The sequence below is a fragment of the Bombina bombina genome, chromosome 5 (assembly GCF_027579735.1).
Source record: "Bombina bombina isolate aBomBom1 chromosome 5, aBomBom1.pri, whole genome shotgun sequence".
Taxonomy (NCBI): Eukaryota; Metazoa; Chordata; class Amphibia; order Anura; family Bombinatoridae; genus Bombina; species Bombina bombina.
The window spans coordinates 572,667,876-572,692,434 of NC_069503.1; the positions used below are offsets into that span (position 1 = coordinate 572,667,876).

The 24,559-nt window shown below is 36.4% G+C and overlaps 1 pseudogene; it reads left to right on the forward strand.

Annotated features, from left to right (window-relative positions):
• LOC128660590 (inter-alpha-trypsin inhibitor heavy chain H3-like) overlaps positions 1 to 23,957 on the forward strand; it is a 404,005-nt pseudogene extending 380,048 nt beyond the window's left edge.
• The last annotated feature ends 602 nt before the right edge of the window (positions 23,958 to 24,559 follow it).

Consider the following 24,559-nt stretch of genomic DNA (forward strand, 5'->3'; position numbering starts at 1 on the left):
TACTGTTTTAATTTGCACACTGCATGTTGCATGTTTGTAACGGCTCAGAGACAATCTATCATATTATATCTGTTTGCTAAATGTATTGTGTTATATACATGTGGTGTTCTGGCTTTTATCCTAGGGTTATAGTTTGTTTCTACTCATATACATACTATCAAATAAAATTATTCATATAAATATTAATTTAAATATGTATAAGGGTTAAAGGTATATAGTATATGGACATATATACACATACATATATATACATATAAACACATATACACATATGTACATATGTAAATATACTTTGGAGCCCTTTCCCCTCAATACCTATACAAAAACAAAAGAAAAATCATATTTTTGAATATTAATATGCATTATGTTTTTTTACTGTGTTTTTTTTTTTAAATATTTTACATTCCAATGTTCTTCACTTTAAAGAAAATTGTTTTTGTATTTATATATATATTCATATAAATATATATCTATATAGTAATATATTTTATAAAAAAATATCATATATATATATATATATATATATTTAAAAATAACATTTTATCCTATGTGATAATGCGGTGTCGGATTAGCGCACAATAGGTTTTAGGTTGTATTTGAAGTTGTGCTCTCCATTGTCCTGAAGTTAGTGCACATTGGCTTTTGCTCACGCGTAGCATACTGTGTGTGTGTGTGTGAGTGTATATATATATATATATATATATATATGTGTATACATGTGTTTTTATATCTTTATATATGTATATGCATACATATAAACACATAAACATGTTTATACACATGATACACATATAGACGTGTATATATATATATATATATATATATATATATATATATAATAACCCTATTTATAACGTCACTGATAACCCTATATATTTATTCCTATACACATAATAATCTATCTATCTATTAACTACTTTTTGATAATGTTCCTTTTTCCCTTGGGTATTTAATTGTTTTGCTTCTGTGCGGGTTTAGGAAAAAACCTTAAACATATAAATTTCCTAAAGTTTATACAATCCTGATCTTAAAAATTTAAATATTTTCAAATGTATTTAAACAAAAGCACTGTACACCTTACAGGTATTGAAATACACCTGGTAAAAAAAGCCAAAAAAATAAGCCAGGATAAAAAAATCATTATTCCATTTTTGTTTATGTATTCAAGTAAAGATAATAACTAATGCACAGAAATAAAATCATAAATAGTGAGTTCAAAAGGAGCCTATTGCAAACCAATTTGAATGTTACAAAATAGTGGGATAGGGTAGCGCAATAATTCCCATTAGCCTAATATTTTGAAGGTATAATCTAGATTTTATTAAAGACACAGAAACGGGTATTTTTGCATAATCTTTCTTTACTACTCAATGCAGCCTTTTAAAGAACAATAATAGTAATAAGATAAATATAGCATAAGAAGCTAACAGAAGCTTATTATAATGACAGAAAAAACAGCCAATCAGCACAGAGAATAGACTATAAACTGAGTACACAGCTGACAATCTTCCTCTTTCTAGATGATGCTCAAAAGGAACAGAATATTAAGCATCATGATAAGTCCAAAAAGTCAGAAACAACAAAGGATAGCAAACGCCAACTTTCTGTAGAACTGATAGAAGGAACTCCAGGATATGTTGAGATTGATTGAAGTTAGACTAGATATCCAGGATTCAATGGATGGATGATGAAACCTCTGAGTTGAAGGGAAGAATCCAGAAGATGAAAAGGGATTGGAATTATATGGACACTGTTTTTATTTATTTTTTGAGGAGGGAAAATACTCGTCTCTGTGTCTTTAATAAAATCTAGATTATACCTTCAAAATATTAGGATAATCAGAATTTTATTACAAGACCAGAGACTCCTATTTTTGCAAGTTTAAAGCATATTAGGAAAATAAATTAAGAGAGGCATGTTGAATGGGTCTGAAATAAAATTGCTTAAAAATGGAATCAGAAGACCAATCTGCCGCATTTAAAATTTGTTGGAAAAGGGCCGCTTTTAAAAAGGCTTTTGAAGCAGCAGAACCTCTAACGGAATGAGCTGTGAAAGAAATATTAATACCATCCTCTTTCATGACCCATTTAACCCACCTAGCAATAGAAGTAGAAGTGATAGGAGCGTTAGGGGGAGCAAAGGAAATCAGAAGTTGATTAAAATTAGGTTTTCTAAAAATCAGGGTTCTAGATTCATATGACTTTAAGCATTCAACCACACAAAGTGAAGGTTCGGAAGGAAGATAAGGATAGAAAATAGAGGTAGACAGAGTTTTAGTTCTGCGAGAAAGAAAAAAGGTAACTCCTTCAGGAGAGAAACGTTTAGAGTTCCAATCTAAAGCTTTCACATCAGATACTCTTCTGAAAGAAATTAAACAAAGGAGAGTAGCAAGTTTAGCCGAAAGTTGTTTTAGGGATAACAAATTATTATCAGGCCAAGATTTAAAAAGGGAGAAAATTAAATCTACATCCCAGAAAAATTTGTGTTTGGGAACTGGAGGACGTTTTAATCTAATGGCTTTGAGAATTCTACAGATCAAAGGATGTTTGCCGATGGGGAGATTATTAATTAAATTGTGTCTAGCTGAAATAGCTGACTGATGAACATTAATGGTTCTGTAAGCCAGACCTGAATCAAAAAGATGAGACAGGTAGTTAATAATTTCTGTTAAATCAGAAGAAACGGGATCCAAGTCTCTCCGCAGGCACCAGCCAGACCACTTTGACCATGCGGCAAAATAACATCTGCAGGTACCCGGGGCCCAGGAATCCTGAATGAGGGACCTAGCTCCCTCCGAAAGGCCTCGGAGGGACTAGGGTCCCCTGATATTGTACATGCTATCAGGAGAAGAGAGCCTTGGAGAATTAGACTGTGATAATCACCCTCTGGATTGACTAGCAGGTGTGGAAGCGGAGGAAAAAGAATTGGGAGATTGATGGACATCTCCAGAAGAGAGGGGTACCATGATTGGGTTGGCCAAAAGGGGGTCACTATTGTTAGGCATAGAAGATCCCTGCGAATCGTTGAAATTGTCCTCGGGATCATAGAAAATGGAGGGAAAGCATAAGCTTTCTGAGGAGGCCATGGATGAAGAAAAGCATCTATGGCCGCTGCCTCCGGATCCGGGCGCCAACTGAAGTATGGGCAAATCTGGAAATTAGTCCTGAACACAAAAAGATCCAAACAAAAGGGACCTTTGAGAGATTGAAGGGAGAGAAAAATGTTCCTGTCCAATTTCCAATCGCTGGAATCTGTCAAGTGACGAGATCCCCAGTCTGCAGCTGAATTCGATTGTCCTGGAATATATTCCACCTTAATAGAAATATTCCTGTCTAAACAAAGATGAATAAACTCTTTGGTTATGTTGGACAAGTTTCTCAATTTGGTGCCTCCCAAACGATTGAGATACTGCACCACCGAAATATTGTCCATGCGCAGGAGAATAGAAACTGGAGAAGAAAATTTGGCAAAACTTTTGACTGCAAACGAGCCAGCCAATAATTCCAAACAGTTGATATGGAAACGTTTCTCCTCCAATGTCCATTTTCCACCTGTGATGGAGGGACCACAACGCGCACCCCAGCCTGAAAGACTGGCGTCGGATTCTATAACAAAATCGGGAGTCCTGCCAAAAATGGCTCTCCCATTCCAGGCTTCCAAATGAGAAAGCCACCAAGAAAGTTCTTCTTTGGCTTCTGAAGACAAAGGAATCAAATGAGAATAAGAAAACCATTTTCTCAACTGAAGAATTTTTAGTCTCTGAAGATCTCGATAATGTAAAGGAGCGGGAAAAACAGCCTGAATGGAGGATGATAGTAAACCTACTATTCTGGCTATAGTTCCGATAGGGACTGAATCTTTGGATAAAACTCTGGAAATTTCTTTCTTGATATTCTTCACCTTGTCTGGAGGAAGACTCAAAGTGGATAGCACTGTATCGATTTGAAAACCTAAGAAAATTAAAGATCTTGTAGGGTAAAGAACCGACTTCTGTTTGTTCACAATAAAGCCTAAAGACTCTATTAAGTAAATTGTAGAAATGAGATGATTCTGAAGAGAGAGAAAATCTTGGTCCATTATTAAAATGTCATCTAAATAAATTATCAGACGAACACCTCGAAGTCTCAACCAAGCCACTACAGGTTTGAGTAGCTTGGTGAAAATCCAAGGGGCGGAAGACAAACCGAAAGGAAGACAAGTGAAATTCCAAAATTGGTCTTCCTAACGGAATGTCAAAAATTTCCAATGTTCTTGAGCAACTGGAACGGTTAGATAGGCGTCTGTAAGGTCTAGACGAACCAACCAATCGTTTTCTCTTAAACATTCTCTTAATAAGTGTATTCCCTCCATTTTGAAATGATGGTATACAACATAAGCATTTTATGAATTTAGATTTATGACAGGCCTGAACTGATTGTTTTTCTTTTTTTACTAAAAATAAGTTGCTTAGGTAAAAATCTTGGGGTTGAAAAACAGGAAGAATTGCTTTTTTGGAGAAGAGAGTTGAGATTTCTCTCTTGACCAAAAGAGTGTCCTCTTGTGAAAAATGAATGGGCTGAGGGAGACTGATTTGAATTGGAATAGATATGAATTCTATGAGAATACCTGAGACTGCCTGTAAGACCCAAGGATCTGAAGTAATTGCAGCCCAATTTTGGGCAAACAGGGCGAGTCTGCCACCAAATTTTTCTGGGAAAAAAGAAACAGGGGGAGGAAATAATAAATTTACCTGGAGCTTCTCTAGCTCTGGCTCTGCTCCTAAAACCTCTTTGAGTCCAGGGGCTTCCTCTTGTCGGGAAGAAAGAAGTGGTAGCTGGGTCTGTATAACCTCTTTGAAATTGTGTTTGGAATTGGTGTTGGTATTGGGATTGATGGGGAAAGTAGTGAGACCTGGATAAATAGGATTGGCGGCCGGGAAAGTGGCCTCTGCCTCTCCCGGCCCTGTCAGAAAAACTGTGGTTAGGATAAAAAAATTTCTTTACTGATGTCTTTACTTTGTTTAGATTGGAGAAGGTGTTTACATACTGACTAAGGTCTTTTAAGTATGAATCACCAAACAAAAGACCATTGTTATCGGAAGCGATGTTGTTAGAGGAAAAATCTGAAATGTTTGGATCTATTTTCCTTAAAATGTTGCGCCGCCTTTCGCCAGACATGGTGCAGTTGTTATTTCCAACAAAGCAAAGCAGTCTTTGGACCCCATTCTCTGACTATGTAAGGGTCTAGGGGACAATTTTCTGCTACACCTTGTTCAGACAGTTCAAACAACTTAGTCAGGGGGCCGACAGAATCTAAAAGTTTGTCCTGACAAATTTTCCAGTATCTGTTTACTCCTTTCTTTAACTTGTAACCTGGAGTGCCGATAAATTTTAGAATTTTGGGATCGACCTCCGGAGTAATTGAAGCATTTTTTGGTAAAAGGGGGCAAGGGCATTCAGCTTTCATTTTATTGCGGGTTTGTTTTTTCAGGGGTTTACAAAGTTGATAATCAATGAATTTGGCTAAATCAATGGGGGGACACCACTCGGCAGACCGGAGATGGTGTAGTTCATCTGGTTTGAATCTAGGATTGCCCAAACAGTCAATAAAATCCTCCTCGTCCTCACTGTAATCATATAATTTTTTAGATTTCTTTTTCTGTTTCTTAGCTGCTGGAGAGCCATCAGAATTATCAGATTCATTAAAATGATCAGAATTGATATCAGTATAGTCATCTCCATCTGAAACCTCTGATTCTGAAGATGGATTTTTCTCAATATCTTTAGAATTAAATTTTAATTTTTGACATACGTTAGTATCCCCCATTTGGTTACACTTGGGGTGCAGGGTTCTACTGACAGCGGTTTTGCTTCCTTTGCTGTGAGGAAAGTTAGGATCAGCCAAAAGCTGCCGTGATTTTGCAATACGTTTTTAACTTGCTTTACAGGCAATAGATGGGTTTTTTCTTTTTAAAGATATCTTTTTCTCTTTCACTCCCATCAGAGAGGATATTTTATTAAACAGGTTGTTCATGGAGGTATCTATAATAGATATCTCTATTTAAAAATATATAAACTCCCTTAAGTTAATAACATACACAAAATTTTCCTTTTTCAATAAATTAATTAAGATAGGTAACTGTCAAGCTAAATAACTATGAGCAAAAAACGCTAAGTAATTAATATTTTTTAAAACTTATCTAAATGAATAATGTGACTGGCCAGTAGATGGCAATGCAGGCCAGGATGAGATTGCTGGGAGTGAAAAACCACAAAATATGTCGAGCGTAACAGGGAGTAACAATGTTACCAACTCGATAACATGGAGGCTGTCCGGCTGACTGAGATAAATAACACCACATCAGCGTGAATGGGCGGGAAGGAAGGGGGACAGCACACAAGATGGTGCTGGGTTTAGCCGTGTATGTTGCTGGGAGGGAGAGGAGAGAAGCGAGTAACCGGAAAAGAAGAAATAAAGGCTAAACAAAATGAAATAAAAGATTAAGAGGTAAGTAAAAACGGTTGAAAAAAATGCAGATTAGCGTAATTAAAGCAACAGAAACATAGAGGGGAAAAAATAAGAGATATACAAAACGGAAAATATGGCAAATAAAATTTAATAAACTGAAAACTAAGGCTACTAAATAACGAATTATTATAACGGATTATAATATACAAATAAACTAGATATTAAGCTAAATTCACTAAAAATCAATACAATTGTGCACAACTTATCTGAATTTGAGCAGCAAAAGAAAGAGGAAGATTGTCAGCTGTGTACTCAGTTTATAGTCTATTCTCTGTGCTGATTGGCTGTTTTTTCTGTCATTATAATAAGCTTCTGTTAGCTTCTTATATTATGTTATATTTATCTTATTACTGTTATTGTTCTTTAAAAGGCTGCATTGAGTAGTAAAGAAAGATTATGCAAAAATAGGAGTCTCTGGTCTTGTAATAAAATTCAGACACACTCTATATCCACTCACGATAGCCTGTCTCCTTCCTAGAAAGGGAAAGAATAATATGGCTAAACACTGTGTGTGAGAGTGCTAAAAACATGTTACTTTTATTATCTAAATATATGTTCAAATGTCTAAAAATAGCATAACCAATATATATTAATGGGTATAAAAATGTTTTAAAATGGGGACGTCTTCACAAAAAAACATAAATATTAGTACAATATAAATATTTGATATAGGTATGAAGCTGAAATAACATTGTAAGTCTGTTACAACATTAATTAACCAAAAGAAAACAAAGAAATGGGAAGCGCTAAAAGCTAAGGGTTAATGGACTGATAATATCTTATATGTTTAAAAGCCAGTAGATTTAATAAAACAATAACACTCAATAAAAAAATATGTTGTGACCACAACAAACATAAAATATACAAAAGGCAAACACCAATATGTATAATAAATGTACAGTCACCCTATATAGTCCAATCTGGTCAATGTGCAGCGGAAGAGCTTTTTGAGGCTGCATTCTATCTGTTACATATCACACTGGTTAAATATCATTCTATATATGTGCAATTTGCAATTTGCATGTTCCGCTAGTTAAAAATCAGTTTCAATAATACTTAAGGGAGTAAATATCCGCTGGTGCTGATGGCTTACAATGGCACTCTGCTTTTTTGCGTCATTGTCATTTGTCGAGAAGGTAAAGCCGAACATCTACACACAGCGGTACTGTTACATTTACTACACCGGAACATCGCAAATTTGTATAAGAAGGTAATACTGAATGCTGTTATATCATTACACTGCATGTGTTATACTGATGGCTGATATATCGTTCCACTACACATGTTATACTGAGACAGTGTAACTTTGTTATATCAGGAGAGACTGTGTGTGTTTTCTCTAGGAGGTATTTTCTTGGCGTTAATTAATGTTGGAACAGACAATGTTATTTCAGCTTGATACCTATATCAGGATTTTTAATTGGACTAATATTTCTATTTTTTGGGGAGACGACCCCATTTTTAAACATTTTTATACCCATTGAAATATATTGGTGAAGCTATTTTTAGACATATTAGCCTATATTTAGTTATTAAAAGTAACAAATATGTTTTTATAAAACTGTGTTTTTCCTTTGCGGGACTGTACCTCTAGCTTTTAGTACCCTCACACCCAGTGTTTAGTCAATCCACCTGAATGTGCCTTCATACATGCTCAGCCCAAACACATTCATGACAATCGATTGCTTGCTCCTAAATTATTGAACTCTCGCTCACAAAGGTGCGATCTGATTTAAGATTTCAATAATTTAGGCTAAAGCACTATGAAATGCACTGCTATAAACATCTTTGGATTTAGTGTATATGAAGGTGAATACCCTACAAAACCTGATCACAAAGGCACAATCTCTTTTAATCATCTTCTATGCAGATGCAATGTTGAGATTTAGCGGATTCACACTTTATAGTTTCAGTACTGTTAAAAATCTTGTATAAGAAGATATTATAAGTCCATGTAATAGAACCCGTAGCCTTCAACTTGTTTTAAGATCACGCCGATCCGGAAACAGTGCATTTACAATCTATAAATATATATATATTGTAACAAATAACAATACTAGCAATTATGCTCAGTACAAATTGCATTCAGATGGTTTAGCAGACTGGTGTTTAGATAATACTTAATAATAGTTTAAACTGTATCTTTTTAGGTATTGCAGTAAATGGGGAACTTATTGGAAACAAGAAAACAAATAACTCTTCATTGTCATCAAATGAAACTTACTTTGGAAAACTTGGTATTGTTAATAAAGAAATGGATTTGCACATAGAAGTGAATACTCGGTTAATCACCATTAAAAAGGGCAAAAAGAAGATGTCTTTCTCTTGGCTTCAAACCGCATCTGTCAGTGAGGGAAGGTAAATACTTTTTAATTAAAAATGACAATTGCTGAAAATATAAATATAAATTTATCCTAAAAGCTACTATATTTAAAAAAAAAAAATTGTAAAAAATAATAAAGAGAGAATAAAAAAATACACATATTCCTGTTTTATAGCTTTTCCCACTTATTCTCCTCTTATAAGAAGACAAGCAAATAAATGCGTTTATATAAAACAATGGAGTGGATAAATCAGTGTTGAAGAGTGAAACTTATTGTCTGAGATGCAAAACAAAAGTATAAAAAGATAGAACCTTGACATTATGGTGAATTGCTAACTTGTTTACATTAAAATAATTGTCCTCATATGCTTATGTACAGTAGGTTGCAGAATGTTATATACGCGTAATGGGCAAAACAATTTTATTTTTATCTCATACCTACTTTGTACTACAACCACAGTATTCATTTATACTATTAAGAGATACCAACAGTACTTATTTAATATAGATACCAGTGTTTATTACTTGTCAAGGGGTCAAATAGACTTTACATTAGGCATATTTTGTTTTCCTCACAAATAGAGCCCCCATATAAAAATGTTTATAATGATGTAAACCTAAACAGACATATGAAATATTATAGAACTCTACCAAGAGAATTGATACTGTGCGTTAACAACCATTTTTTTATTTTCTATGTGACTGTTTTAGCCTAAATGTGTTGATCAACAAGAAAAAGAACATGCTAATTTCTATGGGAGAAGGAGGAACATTTGTAATTATTCTACATAAGGTTTGGATAAATCATCCTCTGCACAAGGATTTCTTGGGATTTTATACCTTGGACAACCATATGTTTTCACAGAAAGCACATGGACTACTAGGTAAGGAAGTGTTTAAGTCATATTTGGCTTAGGAAATGCTTCTCAGTTTACCAGCTAGTATTATTTCTCTTGTGAGATATATAAACCCCTGGAGATACTTGCAGCATCTTTTAGAATAAATAGTATGTATATCCCTTGTAGTGTGTCATGTACTGTCACGGTGAGATTTGCCACAAAAAAAACTATAGTTAAAAATGCCATTTAAAGTGTAATAGAAAAATATAACAGATAGTGTGAGTTAAAGGGTATTATACATACTGTACATATAAGTGTCCAAATAAAGTAAGTATCTACATGGTCATTCGGAGTAGGGAGAAAAAGGAGCCCCTCTCAGATATTTGCCCTTTAAATCTAACTAAATATATCAGCATTTTCCAACATTAACTTTATTATTTGCCAGATCCTATTTATACTCTTTTCAACCATTTGGAAACTTTTTTCAGGATGCCCATGTACACTGTTGAAAAAAACACATATACAAAGTATGAAATAAAGATATTTTATCAACCTGTTGAGAACAATGACTCACATTTTATTAATCATATAAGAATATTTAAAGTAAAAATATGTGTTATGCTTAGGGAGACTAAGAAAAATGGTTTTACTGGTACTTGGTACCAAACAGGTTGAGAAACACTGATTTAACATAATTCTGATTTTAAGCATACGTTGCATTTTCTATTCTACTTCCTTTTTTTCTGTTAGCACTAAAACATCTCCTGCTAATGGAAAATACTTCACAATTCAAATGTGACCATTACCAATATGAAATAATGTATCTACCAATACTCAATTGCAATTAACTGCATATACCTAACCACAACTCTATTTGACTCCAACAACTCTGGACCCCTCAAGCAGTAAAAAAATAAACTTTAATTTGATGTGTGGAGGATAAATATGTGCAGAATATGTAAATATTATCTGAGCTGGATTGGAACATTTTTAACAGATTAGGGAACTTTTTGAATCAGAAATCTAAATTAGATAAAAATATTGCCACTATTGCAATGGTGGCCTTCATTTATCATCCTATTATTTTCAAATATCATTGTAGTCTTCCATCAAAAATGTTTTTTTTTTTATATTTTATTATTATAATTGTCTTTGCTACCTGACAAGTCCTCAAAGCCCAGCAACACAACATATAATCCTTATTAATTATTGAAGCAATGCTAACCTTAGTAATATTAAGAGGCAGTGATAATGTCACATCTGTTATCCAGGGGCCCTGAGTGAAGCCTGTAGGGTAAAATGCAGTCTTAAAATCTTTATGCAAGTTAAACAAACCTTTAACCAGTCATTCATTCCTTTTATCAAGAACACATTGTTATGTTTGATCACATAGATATTGATTACATTAAAAGAACAGTAAACACTACAATTGTAATGTAAAATGCTTAAATGGCCACTAAACCCAAAATCTTTCTTTCTCCTGTTAAGTGTAGTCAGTCCACGGGTCATCCATTACTTATGGGATTATAACTCCTCCCTAACAGGAAGTGCAAGAGGATCACCCAAGCAGAGCTGCTATATAGCTCCTCCCCTCTATGTCACACCCAGTCATTCTCTTGCACCTAACTAATCGATAGGATGTGTGAGAGGACAGTGGTTATTAAAACTTAGTTTTTATTTCTTCAATCAAAAGTTTGTTATTTTAAACGGCACCGGAGTGTGTTGTTTTTTCTCAGGCAGCATTAGAATAAGAATCTACCTGAGTTTGTGTATGATCTTAGCGGACGTAACTAAGATCCATTTGCTGTTCTCAGCCTTCTGAGGAGCGGGGTAACTTCAGAACAGGGGACAGCGGGCAGGGTTCACCTGCAAAGAGGTATGTTGCAGTATATTATTTTCTAAGGAATGGAATTGACTGAGAAAATACTGCTAATACCGTTAAAATGTAAGTACAGCCTTAAATGCAGTAGTAGCAACTGGTATCAGGCTGTTATGTATGTATGTTGGCACTAAAGTATTTCTGGAGAATGGCACTTCACTAAGAAAATACTGTATACATATAACTTATAGCCTTTCTGCAGTAAAAGCGACTAGCAACAGGCTTTTTATAACTTTTCATGTATTTATATTTAAAACGTTTTACTGGCATGTTAATCGTTTTAGCTCTGAGGTACTTGGTGAAAAATTTTATGGGCATTAATTTCCACTTGGCTGTCGTTTGTTTTAAATAAAATCAGTTTATTGAGCTTCCCCACTGTTGTATTATGAGTGGGAGGGGCATATTTTGGCGCTTTTCTACGCAGTAGAAATTCAGTCACAAGTCTTCCTTGTTCTCCCTGCATGATCCAGGACGTCTCTACAGAGCTCAGGGGTCTCCAAAACTAGTTTTGAGGGAGGTAATCACTCACAGCAGACCTGTGAGATAGTGTTTTGACTGTGATAAAAACGTTTATATTTTATTGTTATCCGTTTTTTCCGGTATTAAGGGGTTAATCATCCATTTGCTAGTGGGTGCATTCCTTTGCTAACTCAATGCATTTACTGTAAAAAATTGTTTTCTATAACTAATCCGGTTCATTGTTATTTCAACTGTGACAGTTTTTGTGTGCTTCTTAAAGGCACAGTAACGTTTTTTTATATTACTTGAAAATTGTTGAAAAGTATTTTCCAAGCTTGCTAGTCTAATTGCTAGTTTGTTTAAACATGTCTGACACAGAGAAATCTCTTTGTGCAATATGTTCTAAGACCAATGTGGAGCCCAATAGAAATTTGTGTACTAATTGCATTGATGCTACTTTAAATAAAAGCCAATCTGTACATGTCAAGAAAATTTCACCAGACATCGAGGGGAAAGTTATGCCGACTAACTCTCCTCACGTGTCAGTACCTGCATCTCCCGCTCGGGAGGTGCGTGATATTGTGACGCCAAGTACATCAGGGCGGCCATTACAAATCACTTTACAAGACATGGCTAATGTTATGACTGAAGTTTTATCTAAATTGCCAGAACTTAGAGGTAAACGCGACCACTCTGGGGTGAGAACAGAGTACGCTGATAATGTTAGAGCCATGTCTGATACTGCGTCACAAGTGGCAGAGCATGAAGACGGAGAGCTTCATTCTGTAGGTGACGGATCTGATCCAAATAGACTGGATTCAGACATTTCAAATTTTAAATTTAAGCTTGAGAACCTCCGTGTACTATTAGGGGAGGTATTAGCGGCTCTGAATGATTGTAACACGGTTGCAATCCCAGAGAAATTATGTAGGCTGGATAGATACTATGCGGTACCGGCGTGTACTGACGTCTTTCCTATACCTAAGAGGCTTACAGAGATTATTTCCAAGGAGTGGGATAGGCCCGGTGTACCCTTTTCCCCCCCTCCTATATTTAGAAAAATGTTTCCAATAGACGCCACCACACGGGACTTATGGCAGACGGTCCCTAAGGTGGAGGGAGCAGTTTCTACTCTGGCTAAGCGTACCACTATCCCGGTGGAGGATAGCTGTGCCTTTTCAGATCCAATGGACAAAAAGTTAGAGGGTTACCTTAAGAAAATGTTTACTCAACAAGGTTTTATATTACAACCCCTCGCATGCATTGCACCTGTCACGGCTGCGGCGGCATTCTGGTTTGAGTCTCTGGAAGAGACCCTTGAAACAGCTCCATTGGATGAGATTACAAACAAGCTTAAAGCCCTTAAGCTAGCTAATTCATTTATTTCGGATGCCGTAGTACATCTAACTAAGCTTACGGCTAAGAATTCCGGATTCGCCATTCAGGCGCGCAGAGCGCTGTGGCTAAAATCCTGGTCAGCCGATGTGACTTCTAAATCTAAATTGCTTAACATACCTTTCAAAGGGCAGACATTATTCGGGCCCGGTTTGAAAGAAATTATCGCTGACATTACTGGAGGTAAGGGCCATGCCCTGCCTCAAGACAGAGCCAAACCAAGGGCTAGACAGTCTAATTTTCGTGCCTTTCGTAACTTCAAGGCAGGAGCAGCATCAACTTCCTCCGCTCCAAAACAGGAAGGATCTGTTGCTCGATTCAGACAGGGCTGGAAACCTAACCAGACCTGGAACAAGGGCAAGCAGGCCAGAAAACCTGCTGCTGCCCCTAAGACAGCATGAAGTGAGGGCCCCCAATCCGGAAACGGATCTAGTAGGGGGCAGACTTTCTCTCTTCGCCCAGGCTTGGGCAAGAGATGTCCAGGATCCCTGGGCGTTAGAGATCATATCTCAGGGATATCTTCTGGACTTCAAAGCTTCTCCTCCAAAAGGGAGATTTCATCTTTCAAGGTTGTCAACAAACCAGATAAAGAAAGAGGCGTTTCTACGCTGTGTACAAGATCTTTTACTAATGGGAGTGATCCGCCCGGTTCCGCGGTCGGAGCACGGACAAGGGTTTTACTCAAATCTGTTTGTGGTTCCCAAGAAGGAAGGAACCTTCAGACCAATCTTGGATTTAAAGATCCTAAACAAATTCCTAAGAGTTCCATCGTTCAAAATGGAAACTATTCGGACAATCTTACCTATGATCCAAAAGGGTCAGTACATGACCACAGTGGATCTAAAGGATGCCTACCTGCACATACCGATTCACAAAGATCATTTCCGGTACCTAAGATTTGCCTTCCTAGACAGGCATTACCAGTTTGTAGCTCTTCCCTTCAGGTTAGCTACTGCTCCAAGAATCTTTACAAAGGTTCTGGGTTCTCTTCTGGCGGTACTAAGACCGCGAGGAATATCTGTAGCTCCGTACCTAGACGACATTCTGATACAAGCGTCAAGTCTCCAAACTGCCAAGTCTCATACAGAGTTTGTACTGGCATTTCTAAGGTCACATGGGTGGAAAGTGAACGAAGGAAAGAGTTCTCTAGTGCCACTCACAAGAGTTCCCTTCTTAGGGACTCTTATAGAGTCTGTAGAAATGAAAATTTACCTGACAGAAGACAGGTTAACAAAACTTCTCAATGCTTGCCGTGTCCTTCATTCCATTCCACACCCGTCAGTGGCTCAATGCATGGAGGTAATAGGCTTAATGGTAGCGGCAATGGACATAGTACCCTTTGCACGCCTGCATCTCAGACCACTGCAATTGTGCATGCTAAGTCAGTGGAATGGGGATTACTCAGATTTGTCCCCTATGCTGAATCTGGATCAGGAGACCAGAAATTCTCTTCTATGGTGGCTTTCTCAGCCACATCTGTCCAAGGGGATGCCCTTCAGCAGGCCAGATTGGACGATTGTAACAACAGACGCCAGCCTGATAGGTTGGGGCGCTGTCTGGAACTCCCTGAAGACTCAGGGATCATGGTCTCAGGAGGAGAGTCTCCTTCCCATAAATATTCTGGAATTAAGAGCAGTTTTCAATGCTCTTCTGGCTTGGCCTCAGTTAGCAACTCTGAGGTTCATCAGGTTTCAGTCGGACAACATCACGACTGTGGCTTACATCAACCATCAGGGAGGGACGAGGAGTTCCCTAGCGATGATGGAAGCCTCAAAGATAATTCACTGGGCAGAGTCTCACTCTTGCCACCTATCAGCGATCCACATCCCTGGCGTGGAGAACTGGGAAGCGGATTTTCTAAGTCGTCAGACTTTTCATCCGGGGGAGTGGGAACTTCATCCGGAGGTTTTTGCCCAAATACTTCGGCGTTGGGGCAAACCAGATCTGGATCTCATGGCGTCTCGCCAGAACACCAAACTTCCTTGCTACGGATCCAGGTCCAGAGACCCGGGAGTGGTTCTGATAGATGCTCTGACAGCACCTTGGGCCTTCAACATGGCTTATGTGTTCCCACCCTTCCCGATGCTTCCTCGGTTGATTGCCAGGATCAAACAAGAGAGAGCATCAGTGATTCTAATAGCGCCTGCGTGGCCACGCAGAACCTGGTATGCAGATCTAGTGGACATGTCATCCTGTCCACCTTGGTCTCTGCCTCTGAGACAGGACCTTCTAATTCAGGGTCCTTTCAAACATCAAAATCTAATTTCTCTGAGGCTGACTGCATGGAGATTGAACGCTTGATTTTATCAAAGCGTGGATTTTCGGAGTCAGTAATTGATACCTTAATACAGGCTAGGAAACCTGTTACCAGGAAGATTTACCATAAAATATGGCGTAAATACTTACATTGGTGCGAATCCAAGAGTTACTCATGGAGTAAGGTTCGGATTCCTAGGATATTGTCTTTTCTACAAGAAGGTTTAGAAAAGGGTTTATCCGCTAGTTCGTTAAAGGGACAGATCTCAGCTTTGTCCATCCTTTTACACAAACGTCTGTCAGAAGTTCCAGACGTTCAGGCTTTTTGTCAGGCTTTGGCCAGGATTAAGCCTGTGTTTAAAACTGTTGCTCCACCATGGAGCTTAAACTTAGTTCTTAACGTTTTACAGGGTGTTCCGTTTGAACCCCTTCATTCCATTGATATCAAGCTGTTATCTTGGAAAGTTCTGTTTTTAATGGCTATTTCCTCGGCTCGAAGAGTCTCTGAGTTATCGGCCTTACATTGTGATTCCCCTTATCTGATTTTCCATTCAGACAAGGTAGTTCTGCGTACGAAACCTGGGTTCTTACCTAAGGTAGTTACCAACAGGAATATCAATCAAGAGATTGTTCCATCATTGTGTCCTAACCCTTCTTCAAAGAAGGAACGACTTCTGCACAATCTGGACGTTGTCCGTGCCCTGAAATTTTATTTACAGGCAACAAAAGATTTTCAACAAACTTCTTCCCTGTTTGTCGTGTATTCTGGACAGAGGAGAGGTCAAAAGGCTTCGGCCACCTCTCTCTCTTTTTGGCTTCGTAGTATAATACGTTTAGCCTATGAGACTGCTGGACAGCAGCCTCCTGAAAGAATTACAGCTCATTCTACCAGAGCTGTGGCTTCCACTTGGGCCTTTAAGAATGAGGCCTCTGTTGAACAGATTTGCAAGGCTGCGACTTGGTCTTCACTTCACACTTTTTCCAAATTTTACAAATTTGACACTTTTGCTTCTTCGGAGGCTGTTTTTGGGAGAAAGGTTCTTCAGGCAGTGGTTCCTTCTGTGTAAAGAGCCTGCCTGTCCCTCCCGTCATCCGTGTACTTTTAGCTTTGGTATTGGTATCCCATAAGTAATGGATGACCCGTGGACTGACTACACTTAACAGGAGAAAACATAATTTATGCTTACCTGATAAATTCCTTTCTCCTGTAGTGTAGTCAGTCCACGGCCCGCCCTGTTTTTTATGGCAGGTCTAAATTTTAAATTATACTCCAGTCACCACTGCACCCTATAGTTTCTCCTTTCTCGTTTGGTTTTCGGTCGAATGACTGGGTGTGACGTAGAGGGGAGAAGCTATATAGCAGCTCTGCTTGGGTGATCCTCTTGCACTTCCTGTTAGGGAGGAGTTATAATCCCATAAGTAATGGATGACCCGTGGACTGACTACACTACAGGAGAAAGGAATTTATCAGGTAAGCATAAATTATGTTTTCATGATTCAGATAGAACATAACAATTTAAACAACATTACAATTTACTTCTATTATTTATTTTACTTCATTTTTTAGATATCCTTATTTGAAGAAAAATCAATGCACATGGGTAAGCCAATCACATGAGGCTTCTGTGTGCAGCAACCAATCAGCAGCTACTGAGCATATCTAGATATGCTTTTCAGCAAAGAATATCAAGAGAATAAAACAAATTAGATAATAGAAGTAAATTAGAAAGATTTTTAAAATTGCATTCTCTTTCTAAATCATGAAAGAAAAAATGTGGGTGTCATGTCCCTTTAATTATGCATAGTCAACCGTTTCTGTAATGTACTTTTATTATTTATTATTCATGTAACTTAAGTATGAAAATTGTGGATTCCTGAAAAGTTAGAGATCGTATTTTACAACAGCCTCACCTTGCCACATATACTGTATGTCATGATTTGCAGCGTGTTGTTGTATTACTTCTGCTAAAGCCAAACAATTAAGATATTTTTGACATTAACAGGTCCAGACTGATTACTCCAAAGAAGGAAACTGGGAGTGGAGTTTGACCACTGAAAAACAATTGCAGCAAACCAGGAAATAATGTGTTTTTATTCACCTAGATTATGAGTTTTGCTTTCTGGTTTTAAAGTTGAACAAATGGCCATTTCAGCGTAGAAAACCAGAACGCAGCCATTATAAGTCTTGTCGGTATAGCTTTACCTCAAGCATTTTAGCCTGTAACGCAACGTCAGTCCTGCAAAAAATTACGTTTTTGTGGGGGATTTCCATAGCGCTGCCATTACAAGTTTTGTGGTGAGGCTAAAATGCTTGCATTATAGCCTATAACAACACAATCCATTCAGCAATCTGAGACCAGTAGTTATGAGTTTTGCGCCACAAAACCGTTACACAAAACTCATACTAAAATATTACAAAGTAGACGAACACCCATAAACTACCTATTAAGCGCTAAACCAAGGCCCTCCCGCATCACAAACACTATAATAAACTTATTAACCCCTAATCTGCCGCTCCCGACATCGCTGCCACTAATAAAATTCATTAACCCCTATTCCGCCTCTCCCTGATATCGTCACCACTATAATAAAGTTATTAACCCCTATTCCCCCGCACCCCAACATTGCCCACACTATAATAAAGATATTAAACCCTATTCTGCCGCTCCCTGACATTGCCGCCATTAAATAAAGTTTATTAACCCCTAAACTTCTGGCCTCTCACATCACCGCCACTAAATAAACCTATTAACCTCTAAACCGCCAGCCCCCCACATCGCAAAAACTAAATTAAACTATTAACCCCTAAACCTAACAACCCCCTAACTTTAAATTAAATTTACAAGATCCCTATCTTAAAATAAATAAAAAATTACCTGGGAAATTAAAAAAAAACTAAGTTTAAACTATATATTAAACTAACATTACTATTATACTAAAATTAAAATAACAATCCCTTAAATAAATTAAATTACACATTAAAAAAACCTAACACTACTAAAAAAAAATAATCTACAATTACAAAAAATAAAAAACACTTAATTACAAAAATAAAAAAACACTAAATTACTAGAAATAAAAAACACTAAATTACAAAAATTAACAAACACTAAATTATGAAAAATAACAAACTCCCCCCCCCAAAATACCCCCCACAGCCTACAATAAACTACCAATAGCCCTTAAAAGGGCCTTTTGTATGGCATTGCACTAAAGAAATCAACTCTTTTCCCTTTAAAAAAATACAAAGACCCCCCCAACAGCAAAACCCACCACCCAACCCACCCCCCAAAATAAAAAACCTAACTCTAACAAAGACCTAAGCTACCCATTTCCCTGAAAAGGGCATTTGTATGGGCATTGCCCTTAAAAGGGCATTCATCTCTTTTTTATTGCCCTGAAAAGGGCATTTAGCTCTTTTAAGAACGCCCAAACGCTTATCTAAAAAAAAAAAACCACCCAAAAAATGTTTAAAAAAAACCTAAAACTAACCCCCGACGATCCACTTACAGTTTATGAAGTCCGGACATCCAGGCAGCGAGGTCTTCATCCAACCAGGCGGAGTCTTCTATCTTCATCCAGGCAGCATCTTCTATCTTCATCCCGGCAGCGCGGAGCGGGTCCATTCTTGAAGACATCCGGCATGGAGCGTCCTCTTCATATGGTCGCCGCCATACACTGAATCTTCAATGCAAGGGAACCGTTTCAAAATGGCGTCCCTTGCATTCCTATTTGCTGATTTGATTTTTGAAATTCAAATCAGCCAATAGGATGAGAGCTACTGAAATCCTATTGGATGTTCAAATCCACCAATATGATGAGAGCTACTGAAATCCTATTGGCTGTTCAAATCAGACAATAGGATGAGAGCTACTGAAATTCTATTGGCTATTTAAATCAGCCAATAGAATTTCAGTAGCTCTCATCCTATTGGCTGATTAGAATTTAAAAAATCAAATCAGACTATAGGAATGCAAGGGACGCCATTTTGAAAAGGCTCCCTTGCATTGAAGATTCAGTGTATGGTGGCAACCTTATAAAGAGGATGCTCCACGCCAGATGTCTTTAAGGATGGACCCGCTCCGCCGGGATGAAGATAGAAGATGATGCCTGGATGAAGATAGAAAACGCTGCCTGGATGGATGAATACCTCACTGCCTGGATGAAGACCTTGCTGCCTGGATGTCCGGACTTCAAAAACTGTAAGTGGATCATCGGGGGTTAGTGTTAGGTATTTTTAAAACTTTTTTTGGGTGGGTTTTTTTTAGATTAGGGTTTGGGCGTTCTTATAAGAGCTAAATGGCCTTTTCAGGGCAATGAAAAAGAGCTGAATGCCTTTTTCAGGGCAATGGGTAGATTAGGTTTTTGTTAGAGTTAGGTTTTTTATTTGGGGGGGTTGGATGGTTGGTGGTTTTTACTGTTGGGGGGTCTTTGTATTTTTTTTAGAGGTAAAAGAACTGATTTCTTTAAGGCAATGCGCTATAAAAGGTCCCTTTAAGGGCTATTGGTAGTTTATTGTAGGCTAGGGTATTTATTGGGGGGGGACTTTTTTATAGGTGTAATTGTTTTTATTTTGGATAATTTCATTTATTTTTCATAATTATTTTTTTAATTTAGTGTTTTTTTTATTTTTGTAATTGTAGATATAATTTCTTTTTAATGTGTAATTTAATTTTTAATTGATAGTTATTTTAATTTTAGTATAATAGTAATGTTAGTTTAATATATAGTTTAAACTTAATTTTTTTTAATTTCCCAGGTAAATTTTTATTTATTTTAAGATAGGGATATTGTAAATTTTAATTTAAAGTTAGGGCGTGATAGGTTTAGAATTAATAGTTTAATTTAGTTGTTTGAGATATGGGGGCTGTCGGTTTAGGGGTTAATAGGTTTATTTAGTGGCAGTGATGTGGAAGGTCAGAGGTTTAAGGGTTAATAACTTCATTTGGTGGCGGCGATGTCGGGGAGTGGCAGAATAGGGGTTAATATCTTTATTATAGTGTGGGCGATGTTGGGATGCTGGGGAATAGGAGTTAATAACTATATTGTAGTGGCGGTGATGTCAGGGAGAGGCAGAATAGGGGTTAATAACTTTATTTAGGTGGCAGCGATGTCGGGAGCGGCAGATTATGGGTTAATAAATTTATGTAGGTGGCAATTTCGGGGGCAGCAGATTAGGGGTGCTTAGACATGGGGTTTATGTTAGGGTGTTAGGTTTAAACTTAACTTTTCCCATAGATATCAATGGGGTTGCGTTACGCGATCGCTATTCCGCACTTCAGGTGTTATTTTTTTTTCTTACACGCTCCCCACATTGATGTCTATGGGGAAAGCGTGCACGTGCATTTATTCTCAGCCCTTGGATTTTGTGCGGTATGGAGCTCATTGCAACCATATCGCATGCACAAGAAGGCTTTTTAAAAACTTGTAATGGCAGCGCTCTATAGCGCAAAACTTGTAATATAGGTGATTTTGTTCAGTTTCTGCTGAATAGTTTATATATGTTATTTATATTTTTTTTAAAAAATGAAGAAAAAAGTCTTACTGTCCCATTAATAATGTACAATACATAAATCCAATATAAGTATAAATAAATGTTGTTTCTTTTTTAGGACAATTTTTTCATGGCATTGACTATGAAGTTTTTAACATTCATAAAACATCAGATTCTGCAAAACCTGATGCTTCAATGATTGTAAAAAATAAGCTGCTGACAGTGACAAGGTAAGGAAATAATACACAAAAGACGTATCATTATTAAGTAGATCATTCACTGGAATGGGTAAAGCAACATGTCAGCTCCAGATGTGTAAATTACTTTATTAAATTAAATAACCCCACTGCTATTTTGTATAATAATAAGCTGCAAAACAAAAAGAAAAATGTGCAATATAAATAAGTGCATATTAAAGTAAAATACAGTAGACTTAAAGATGTATTTATTCTTCAACTTTATTATAACAGAAATATTACTGCTTGTGCTATTATCTGTTGTTTTCAGTGGGTGAACCTGACATTTGTGCACAAGTGCTTATCACTGGGAGTGTCAGCAACTCCACTCTATAAAGCCATAAAATGTCAATAGTCATAGTACAGTTAAACATAACATCACTTTTATAAGGGAACCCGCTAAAAATAACAAATTACGTTTTAGTCCTAAGCAGTGCTAATGAGTAAGGATTAGTTAGGTCCAAAACTTTGCTGTTATTTTTAATGGGGATATGACTAGAGAGGGGCAAATGTTTCAAAAAAATTGAAATTTAAAACAAATGTTGATACATTTGTTCGTTCGAATCGAATTTTGAATGTTTATATAATACTCTAATATTCTATTTTCTAATTTTCATTTAGAATTTTTCAATAAAATTCGAAAATATTAGTTCAAATAATAGAATGTTTAGCTATGTATTCATTCAATTTCGAAATTAATATTCGAATTTGAATGTGACGTTCGAATTCAAAATAGTATTTCTAGTCTACAACTGTGTTTAATAAATGTAATATTCAAATTTGAATGCTACATTTGAACTCAAATGTAACATTCAAATTCAAAATAGTATTTCTAGTCTAATACTGTGTTTTATAAATGTAATATTCAAATTCGAATGTAGCATTAAAATTCCAAATAGTATTTCTAGTCTAATACTGTGTTTTATAAATGTAATATTCAAATTTGAATGTGACATTCGAATTCGAATGTGATATTCGAATTCAAAATAGTATTTCTAGTCTAATACTGTGTTTTATAAATGTAATATTCAAATTTGAATGTGACATTCGAATTTGAATGTGATATTCGAATTCAAAATAGTATTTCTAGTCTACAACTGTGTTTAATAAATGTAATATTCAAATTCAAATGCTACATTTGAATTCAAATGTAACATTCAAATTCAAAATAGTATTTCTAGTCTAATACTGTGTTTTATAAACGTAATATTCAAATTCAAATGTGACATTCAAATTCAAAAGTGACATTCGAAAACTGTAAATAAAATTTGATAATATAATTTTTAAGAATATTCGTTCTTATCAGCATTCTATTATGTAAATAGAATTTCTACAATAACATTCGTTCTAACATTTCAATTAGAATATAAACACATTTGCCCATCTTAAAATATGACCCTTGAAAACATTTTGTTATTTTTCACTGTGCTGTCACTTTTGACTTTTTATGTACCTGACTTTTGCCCACAGTACATCAGAACAGTTCCCAATAAAGTGCCAGTCTCCAATTTCCCTGTTACAGTAGACATAAAAAGGCTTATAAGGAAACAGCAATGGAAACAGCAGCCACCCCAAATAAATCCTCCATTTCTTATTGCCATCAGCCTCTGGCAACAGTAGCACGGTGCAGACATGTCCTGGTGTCAAGACTTTCCATGTGCTCACTTGTGCTGTTGCTACTCGAGGTTGTAAAACTGTTCTCCATATATGACCATGTGCCATGGATCCTGTGTTGCTACAGGGGACTACACTGCCCACTTGTACTGATGCTCCAGTCCATGGAAATTCACTCTGAAAAAATATCAGCATATGAAAATGTTACAATTGATGGGACAAATGCTTTTGCCCAAAATAAATGTTTGCCTGTGCACATGTATAATATAATATAGATAGACAGATAGATAACATATAGATAGATAATAGATAGATAATAGACAGACAGACAGACAGACAGACAGACAGACAGACAGACAGACAGATAGATAGATAGATAGATAGATAGATAGATAGATAGATAGATCGATAGACAGACATACATAAAGACAATAGATAGATATTGCCTTTGAAATTATGTGATAATTTCATTTATATTCCAAGTTTGTGCTGCTTAAAGTTTGTATTCTCTTATTATGGTACATGATTTAATAAATGCAACCACTTATCTTCCATTTACTGTATTTTAGGGGTATACAAAAGGATTACAGAAAAGATCTCAGGAACGGACGCAAAGTGCCCTGTTGGTTCATTCACTATAATGGAGAGGGTCTGATTGATGGAAATTACACAGACTACATTGTTCCAAGCATATTCAGCATTCAATAATATAGGATTTGTTTTTTTGGTAAACCAGAATTCATGTTAGTCATAGAATTAAGCTATATCTGCTGGTTCCTTTTTCTTTCTCACCCATACTATTTCATAGAAGCCTTAATTCTAAATCATAAAATTTAAATGCAGATGATAACATCATTTATTTCTTACCTGAATTACTGTAAAGCATTTAATAACAGAAATGCTTAAGCCCCATGAAATAAATATGTTTGTCTCTAATAAAACATTATATCAAGAAGCGTCTGTGTGACTTAAATGTAATGTGTAAGGAGACATAAAACTGTCATGGTACATATTACTGATAAATTAAATTTCCCATATTCCAAAAACTTAAATACACCTCTTTATTGCTATTATATTATACATACACTACTGTACAAAAGTTATAGGCAGGTTTGAAAAAATGCTGTAAAGTAAGATTGCTTTTAAAAATATAAATGTATAGAAATATTAATAGTTTATTTTTATCAATTAAAAAATGCAACATGAAACAGAAATACAAATCTAAATCTAATCAATATTTGGTGTGATCACTCTTTGCCTTCAAAACAGCATCAATTTTTCTAGGTACACTTGGGCAAAGTCAGGGATTTTGTAGTCATTATAGTCAGGTGCATGATTAAACAATGTCAAGTAAATGTGAGGAGGTAACTAGAGAGGAGGAGAGAAGATGGTCATGAGCAGAGCACAGAGTATCTGAAGACAAGGTCAGAGATAGAGGGGAACAGTGCAGAGATATAGGGGAACAGTGCTACTGAGAACCTTGAATATTAGGATCAGAATTTTGTGTTTCATTCTGCCAGCTAGAGGAAGCCAATTAAGAAATTGGCAGAGAGGTGC